Below are 9080 nucleotides of genomic sequence, written 5' to 3'. Positions count from 1 at the left end.
GGGAGAGTGCCAGTGCCTGAGTTAAGAGTACTGTCAAGGCCTTAGTTAGGTAGAGTGTCAGTTCCTGAGTTAGGAGTAGTATCATGGCGTTTGTTAGGGACACTGTCATTGCCTGAGTTAGGAGTAGTGTCATGGCCTGAGATAGGAGTAGCGTAAGGGCCTTAGTTAGGGACAGTGTCAGTGCCTCATTTAAGAGTATGTCAAGACCTTAGTGAGGTAGGGTGTCAGTTCCTGAGTTAGGAGTAGTTCCATAGCCTTAGTAAGGGAGAGTGGCCTTGCCCGAGTTAGAAGTAGTGTCACGGGCTGAGATAGGAGTAGCATAAGGGCCTTAGGTAGGGACAGTGCCAGGGCCTGAGTGTGTAGTAGTGTCAGGGCCTCAATAAGGGACGTTGTCACTGCCTGAGTTAGTAGTAGTGTTAGGGCTTCAGTTACTGACATAGTCAGTGCCTAGGTTAAGAGTATTGTCAAGGCTTTTGTTAGGGAGAGTGTCAGAGCCTGAGTTAGGAGTAGTGTCAGGGCCTTTTTAGGGATAGTGTCAGTCCCTAAGTTAGGAGTAATGTCATGGCCTTAGTTAGGGGCAGTATCAGTGCCTCAGTTAGGAATAGTGTTAAGACCTGACATATGAGTAGTGTGAGGGCCTTTCTTAGGGACAGTGTCTGTGCCTTAGTTCGTAGTAGTATCAGAGCCTTAGTTAGTGACAGTGTCAGTGCCTTAGTTAGGAATAGTGTTATGGCTTGAGTTAAGAGTAGTGTGAGGGCAATAGGGACAGTGTCAGTGCCTCAGTTAAGAGTATGTCAAGGCCTTAGTTAGTTAGGAGGAGTGTCAGGGCCTTAGTTAGGCACAGTGTCAGTGCATGAGTGAGGAGTAGAATTAGAGCCAGAGTTAGGAGTAATATGAGGGCCTTTTTTAGGGACAGTTTCAGTGCCTGAATTAGGAGTACTGTCAGGGCCTTAGTTAGGGACAGTGTCAGTGCTGAGTTGGGAGTAGTCTCGGAGCCTTAGTTAAGGACAGTATCAGTGCCTGAGTTACGAGTAGTGTTGGGCCTGTGTTAGGAGTAGTGTGACGGCCTTAGTTAGGGACAGTGTCAGGGCCTGAGTTAGGAGTAGCTTCGGTACCTTCGTTAGGTATAGTATCAGTTCCTGACTTAGGAGTAGAAACAGGGCCTATGTTACGCACAATGTCACTGCCTATGTTGGGAGTAGTATCAGGTCTTTAGTTAAGGACAGTGTCAGTCCCTGTGTTGGGGTAGTTTCAGGCCCTTGCTTAGGGACAGTGTCAATTCTTGAGTTAGGAGTAGTGTCACGCCTTTAGTTAGGGACAATGTTAGTGCCTGAGTTGGGAGTATTTTCAGGCCCTTAGTTAGGGAAAGTGTTAATGCCTGAGATGGGAGTAGTGTCACAGCTTTAGTTAAGGACAGTGTCAGTGCCTGAGTTGGGAGTAGTGTCACAGACTTAGTTAGGGAAAGTGTCAATGCTGAGTTAGGAATAGTGTCCGGGCCTTAGTTAGGGAGAGTGTCAGTGCCTGATTTAAGAGTAATATCAGCGCCTTAATTAGGTAGAGTGTCAGTTCCTGAGTTAGGAGTAGTGTCATGGCCTTTGTTAGGGACACTGCCATTGCCTGAGTTAGGACTAGTGTCATGGGCTGAGATAAGAGTAGCATAAGGGCCTTATTTAGGGACAGTGTCAGTGCCTCATTTAAGAGTATGTCAAGACCTTAGTTAGGTAGAGTGTCAGTTCCTGAGTTAGGAGTAGTTCCATAGCCTTAGTAAGGGAGCGTGTCCTTGCCTGAGTTAGAAGTAGTGTCACGGGCTGAGATAGGAGTAGTGTAAGGGTCTTAGTTAGGGACAGTGCCAGGGCCTGAGTGTGTAGTATTTTCAGGGCCTCAATAAGGGATGTTGTCACTGCCTGAGATAATAGTAGTGTTAGGGCTTTTGTTACAGACATAGTCAGGGCCTAGTTTAAGAATATTGTCAAGGCCTTTGTTAGGCAGAGTATCAGAGCCTGAGGTAGGAGTAGTGTCACAGCCTGAGTTAGTAGTAGTGTCAGGGCCTTATTTAGGGATAGTGTCAGTCCCTGAGTTAGGAGTAGTGGCATGGCCTTACTTAGGGACAGTGTCAGTTCCTGAGTTATGAGTAGCATCGGTGCCTTCGTTAGGTATTGTATCAGAGACTTACTTAAGAAGAGAAACAGTGCCTAAGTTACGGACCGTGTCACTGCCTATGTTGGAAGTAGTATCAGGTCCTTAGCTAAGGACAGTTTCAGTCCCTTTGTTGGGGGTAGTTTCAGGCGCTTACGTACCAACAGTGTCAATTCTTGAGTTAGGAGTAGTTTCACGGCTTCAGTTAGGGACAAGGTCAGTGCCAAAGTTGGGAGTAGTTTCAGGCCCTTAGTTAGGGACAGTGTCAATGCCTGAGATAGGTGTAGTGTCACGGCTTTAGTTAAGGAGAGTGTCGGTGCCTGAGTTGGGAGTAGTGTCACAGACTTAGTTAGGGACAGTGTCAGTGCTGAGTTAGGAATAGTGACCGGGCCTTAGGGAGAGGGTCAGTGCCTGGTTGAGGAGTAATATCAGCTCCTTAGTTAGGTAGAGTGTCAGTTCCTGAGTTAGTAGTTGTGTCATGGCTTTAGTTAGGGACACTCCCATTGCCTGAGTCAGGAATTGTGTCATGGGCTGAGTTAGGTGTAGTGTTAGGGCCTTAGTTATGGACAGTGTCAGTGCCTCAGATAAGAGTATGTCAAGGCCTTAGTTAGGCAGAATGTCAGTTCCTGAGTTAGGAGTAGTTTCATGGCCTTAGTAAGGGAGAGTGTCCTTGCCTGAGTTAGGAATAGTGTCACGAGCTGAGTTAGGAGTAGCATAAGGGCTTTAGTTAGGGACAGTGCCAGTGCCTGAGTGTGGAGTAGTGTCAGGGCCTCAATTAGGGACGTTGTCACTGCCCACTTTAGTAGAAGTGTTAGGGATTTAGTTACGGAGATAGTCAGTGCCTAGGTTAGGAGTACTGTCAAGGCCTTTGTTAGGCAGAGTGTCAGAGCCTGATGTAGGAGTAGTGTCACGGTGTGTGATAGTAGAAGTGTCAGGGCCTTATTTAGGGATACTGTCAGTCACTGAGTTAGGAGTAGTGCCATGGCCTTAGTTAGGGACAGTGTCAGTGCCTGAGTTAGGAGTGGTGTTAGACCGGAGTTAGGAGTAGTGTGAGGGCCTTTCTTAGGGAGTGTCTGTGCCTTAGATAGTAGTACTGTCAGGGCCTTAGTTAGGGACAGTGTCAGTGCTGAGTTGGGAGTAGTCTTGGAGCCTTAGTTAAGGACAGTATCAGTGCCTGAGTTACGAGTAGTGTTGGGCCTGTGTTAGGAGTAGTGTGACGGCCTTAGTTAGGGACAGTGTCAGGGCCTGAGTTAGGAGTAGCTTCGGTGCCTTTGTTAGGTATTGTATCAGTGCCTGATTTAGGAGTAGAAACAGGGCCTAAGTTACGGACTGTGTCACTGCCTATGTTGGGAGTAGTATCAGATTCTTAGTTAAGGACAGAGTCAATCCCTGTGTTGGGGGTAGTTTCAGGCCCTTGCTTAGGGACATTGTCAATTCTTCAGTTTGGAGTAGTGTCACGGCGTTAGTTAGGGACAATGTCAGTGCCTGATTTGTGAGTAGTTTCAGGACCTCAGTTAGGGACAGTGTCAATGCCTAAAATAGGAGTAGTGTCATGGCTTTAGTTAAGGAAAGTGTCAGTGCCTGAGTTGGGAGTAGTGTCTCGGACTTAGTTAGGGACAGTGTCAGTGCTGAGTTAGGAATAGTGTCTGGGCTTTAGTTAGGGAGAGTATCAGTGCCTGATTTAGGAGTAGTATCAGCGTGTTAGGAAGTGTGTCAGTTCCTGAGTTAGGAATAGTGTCATGGCCTTAGTTAGGGACACTGCCATTGCCTGAATTAGGAGTAGTTTTATGCCTGAGTTAGGAATAGTGTGAAGGCCTTAGTTACGGACAGTGTCAGTGCCTCAGTTAAGAGTATTGTCAAGGCCTTAGTTAGGCAGAGTGTGAATGCCTGAGATGGGAGTAATGTTAGGTCCTTATTTAAGGACAGTGTCAGTGCATGAGTTGCGAGTAGTTTCAGGCCCTTAGTTAGGGACAGTGTCAATGCCTGTGTTAGGAGTAGTGTCATGGCTTTACTTAAGGAGAGTGTCATTCCCTGTTTTGGGAGTAGTTTCAGGCCCTTAGTTAGGGACAGTTTCACTGCTTGAGTTAGGAGTATTGTCATGGCTTTAGTTAGTGACAGTGTCAGTGCCAGAGTTGTGTGTTGTGTCACGGACTTAGTTAGGGACAGTGTCAGTGCTGAGTTTAGAATAGTGTCCGGGCCTTGGTTAGGTAGAGTGTCAGTTCCTGAGTTAGGAGTAGTGTCATGGCCTTAGCTAGGGACACTTTCATTGCCTGAGTTAGGAGTAGTGTAACAGGATGAGTTAGGAGTAGTGTAAGGGCCTTAGTTAGGGACAGTGTCAGTTCCCATGTTGGGAGTAGTGTCATGGCCTTAGTTAGGGACAGAGTCAGTTCCAGAGATAGGAGCAGTTTCAGGGCCTTAGTTAGGGACATGGTCAGTACCTGAGTTGGGAGTACTGTCATGATCTTTGTTAGGGAGAGTTTCAGGGCCTGAGTTAGTAGTAGTGTCAGGGCCTTAGTTAGAGACAGTGTCAGTGCCTGAGTTAAGAGTACTGTCAAGGCCTTAGTTAGGTAGACTGTCAGTTCCTGAGTTAGGAATAGTGTCATGGCCTTAGTTAGGGACACTGTCATTGCCTGACTTAGGAGTAGTGTCACGGGCTGAGTTAGGAATAGTGTAAGGGCCTTAGTTAGGGACAGTGTCAGTGCCTGAGTTGAGTACTGTCAAGGCCTTAGTTAGGGAGAATGTCAGTGCCTGAGTTAAGAGGAGTGTCAGGGCTTTAGTTAGGGAGAGTGTCAGTGCCTGAGTTAGGAATAGTGTCACGGGCTGATTTAGGTGTAGTGTAAGAGTCTTAGTTAGGGATAGTGTCAGTGCCTGAGTTAGGAGTAGTGTAACGGCTTTAGTTAGGGACATGTCAGTTCCCAAGTTGGGAGTATTGTCACAGCCTTAGTTAGCGACAGTGTCAGTGCCTGATTTAGGAGTAGTGTCAGGGCCTTAGTTAGGGACAGGGTCAGGGCCTGAGTTAGGAGTAGTGTCAGTCCTTATTTAGAGTGAGTGTCAGTGCCTGAGTTAGGAGTATTTTCAGGGCCTTAGTTAGGGAGCGTGTCAATTCCTAATTTAGGAGTAGTGGCATGGCCTTAGTTAGGGACACTGTCGTTGCCTGAGTTAGGAGTAGTGTCACGGGCTGATTTAGGAGTAGTGTAAGGGCCTTTGTTAGGGACAATGTCAGTGCCTGTTATAGGAGTAGTGTAAGGGCTTTAGTTAGGGACAGTGACAGTACACGAGTAGAAGTAGTGTCACGGCATTAGTTAGGGACAGTGTCAGTGCTTGAGTTAGGAGTAGTGTCAGGGCCTTAGTTTGGGACAGGGTCAGGGCCTGAGTTAGGAGTAGTGTCAGGGCTTTATTTAGGGAGAATATCAATTCCTGATTTAGGAGTAGTATCATGGCCTTAGTTAGGGTTAGTTTCTGTGTCTGTGTTAGGAGTAGTTTCAGGGCCTTAGTTAGGGATAGGGTTAGTGCTTGAGTTGGTAGTACTGTCACGGACTTAGTTAGGGACAGTGTCAGTGCCTGAGTTAAGAGTATTATCAAGGCCTTTGTTAGTGAGAGTGCCAGTGCCTGAGGTAGAAGCAGTTTCAGGGCCTTAGTTAGTGACAGTGTCAGTTCCTGTGTTGGGTGTAGTGTCACAGCCTTAGTTAGGGACAGAGTCAGTGCCAGAGATAGTAGTAGTTTCAGGGCCTTATTTAGGGACATGGTCAGTACCTGAGTTGGGAGTAGTGTCATGACCTTAGTTAGGGAGAGTTTCAGGGCCTGAGTTAGTAGTAGTGAAAGGGTCTTAGTTACGGACAGTGTCAGTGCCTGTCTTAAGGGTACGTCAAGGCCTTAGTTAGGGAGAATGTCAGTGTCTGATTTAGGAGTAGTGTCAGGGCTTTCGTTAGGGACAGTGTCAGTTCCCTTAGTTATGGCCCGTGTAAGGGCCTTAGTTTAGAATACCATCAGAGCCTATGTCAGGAATCGTGTCAGGGCCTGTGTTAGGAGTGGTGTCAGGGCCTTAGGTAGGGACAGTGTCAGGGCCTTAGTTAGGATGAGAATCAGGGCCTTCGTTAGGTATTGTGTCAGGGCCTGATTTAGTAGTAGTGTCATGGCCTTAGTTAGAGACAGGGTCAGGCCCTGATTTACGACTATCTTCAGAGCCAATGTTAGGGATCATGTTAGGACCTGAGTTAGGAGGAATGTTTGGGGCCTGTGTTAGGAGTAATGTCAGGGCCTATGTTAGAAATCATGTCAGGGCCTGAGTTAAGGACAGTGTTGAGGACTTAGTGAGGACTAGCAGGGCCAGCGTTAGGAGTAGTGTCAGGGCCTTAGTTAGGGTCAGTGTCATGGCCTCTGTTAGGAGTAGTGTCAGGGCCTTCTTTAGGGACAGTGTCAGGGCATTAGTTAGGACTGGCATCAGAGCCTATATTAGGAATCTTGTCAGGGCCTGAGTTAGGGGTAGCGTCAGGGCTTTAGTTAGGGTCAGTGTCATGGCCTCTGTTAGGAGTAGTGTCAGGGCCTTCTTTAGGGACAGTGTCAGGGCATTAGTTAGGCACAGCCTTAGGGCTTCGGGTAAAACAGAGGCAGGACATAATCTATGGAGTGACTCAGGTTATGGGCTAGGGATAATGTCAGGAAATTAACGAGGGATTGTTTGAAGGTCTTCGTTATTGAGAGCATCAGGGCCTTATTTAGGAGCAGTGTCAGGGCCTTACCTAGGGATAGTGTCCAGGAAAGGCTTAGGAGCAGCACAAGTGCCTCTGTAGGATCAGCATCAGTGTCTTTGTTAAAGACATTATCAAGGCCTCTGCTAGGGGCAACCTCAGGGCCTCACTTAGGGACAGAGTCAAGACTTACTTAGAGACAGTTTCAGGATGTTAGTAAGACGTGGGTCAGGATATAAGCTCAGGATAGTGTCAGGACTTTAGATATTGGCGGCAACAGGGCCTTAGTTAGGACGAGAATCAGGGCTTTCGTTAGGTATTGTGTCAGGGCCTGAGTTAGGGACAGGGTCAGGCCCTGATTTAAGACTATCCTCAGAGCCAGTGTTAGGTATCGTGTTAGGGCCTGAGTTAGGAGTAGTGTCAGGGCCTTTGTTAGGTATTCTATCAGTGCCAGAGTTAGGAGTAGTGTCAGGGCCTTAGATAGGGACAGTGTCAGTGCCTGAGATAGGAGTAGTGTCAGGGCCTTAGAGACAGTGTTAGGGCCTTAGTTTAGACTAGCGTCAGAGCCTATGTTAGGAATCGTGTCAGGGCCTGAGTTAGGAGTACTGTCAGAGCCTTAGTTAGGGACAGTGTCAGGGGCTTAGTTAAGACTAGAATCAGAGTCTTCATTAGGTATCATGTCAGGGCCTGAGTTAGGAGTAGTGTCAGGGCCTTAGTTAGGTATTGTATCAGCACCTGAGTTAGGAGTAGGGTCAGGGCTTTAGTTAGAGACAGTGCCAGGGCCTCAGTTAGGACTAGCATAAGAGCCTATGTTAGAAATCATGTCATGGGCTGAGTTAGGGACAGTGTCGGGGCCATAGTTAGGACTAGCAGGGCTGAGGTAGGAGTAGTGTCATGGCCTAAGTTAGGAGTAGTGTCAGGTCCTTAGTTAGCACTAGCATCAGAGTCTTCCTTACGTATCGTGTCAGGGACTGAGGTAGGAATAGTGTCAGGGCCTTAGTTACGGACACTGTCAGTGCGTCAGTTAGGACTAGTGTCAAGGCCTTAGTTAGGGCAAGTGTCAGAGCCAGAGTTAGGAGTAGTATCAGGCCTTCAGTAAGGGACGTTGTCAGTGCCTGGGTTAGGTGTACTGTCAAGGCCTTAGTTATGGCCAGTGTCAGGGGGTTAGTTAAGACTAGCATCAGAGCCTTCATTAGGTATCGTGTCAGAGCCTGAATTAGGACTAGGGTCAGGGCCTTAGTTAGGGACAGTGTCAGAGCCAGATATAGGTGCAGTGTCACGACCTTAGTTAGGGACAATGTCAGGGCCTTTGTTAGGACTAGCATCAGAGCCTATGTTAGGAATCATGCCAGGGCCGGTGTAGGAGTAGTGTCAGGGCCTTAGTTAGGGACAATGTCAGAGCCTTAGTTCAGATTAGCATAAGAGCCTATGTTAGGAATCGTGTCAGGGCCTGTGTTAGGGACAGTGTCAGTGCCTGAGTTACGAGTAGTATCAGGGCATTAGTTAGGGAAGGTGTCAGGGCCTGAGTTCGGAGGAGTGTCTGGGCCTTCGTTAGGGACAGTGTCAGGTACTTAGTTCGGTATAGTGTCAGGGCCTGAGTTAGGGCCAGTGTCAGGGCCTAAGTCAGGACTCACATCACAGTCTTTGTTAGGTATCGTGTCAGGACCCGAGTTAGGAGTGTTATTAGGGCCTTAGTTGGGGACAGTGTCAGGGCCTGAGTGCTGACTATGTCCTAACTGTCCCTTCTAAGGAAAATTGACACTACTCCTAACTCAGGCCCTGATACTGTCCCTAACTAAGGCCCTGACACTTTCCCTAGCTAAGGCCCTGACACTACTCCTAAGCCAGGCCCTGATACTCTTCCTAAATAATGCTGTGACACTACTGTTAACTCAGGCCCTGACACTGTCCCTAACTAAGGCCTTGACACTACTCCAAACTCAGGCCCTGACCCGATACCTAACAAAGGCTCTGATGCTTGTCCTAACTAAGGTCCTGACACTGTCTCTAACTAAGGCCCAGAAGCTGTCCCTAATATAGGCCCTGCTGCCGGCAATAACTTAAAGCCTGACACTATCCTGAGCTAATTTTCTGACCCATCTCTAACCAAGGTCCTGACACTGTCCCCAAGAAAGCCCTGTTGCTCTCCTTAAGTGAAGCCCTGAGGCTGTCCATAACTCAGGCCCTGAAGCTATCCCTAACTGAGGCCTTGGCACTGTGTCTAACTCAAGCCCTGATCATGTCTTTAACTAAGAC

Source organism: Phocoena sinus, chromosome 9, assembly GCF_008692025.1.
Source record: "Phocoena sinus isolate mPhoSin1 chromosome 9, mPhoSin1.pri, whole genome shotgun sequence".
Taxonomy (NCBI): Eukaryota; Metazoa; Chordata; class Mammalia; order Artiodactyla; family Phocoenidae; genus Phocoena; species Phocoena sinus.
The sequence above is the reverse complement of the archived record's forward strand: the minus strand, read 5'-3'. Positions refer to the sequence as shown.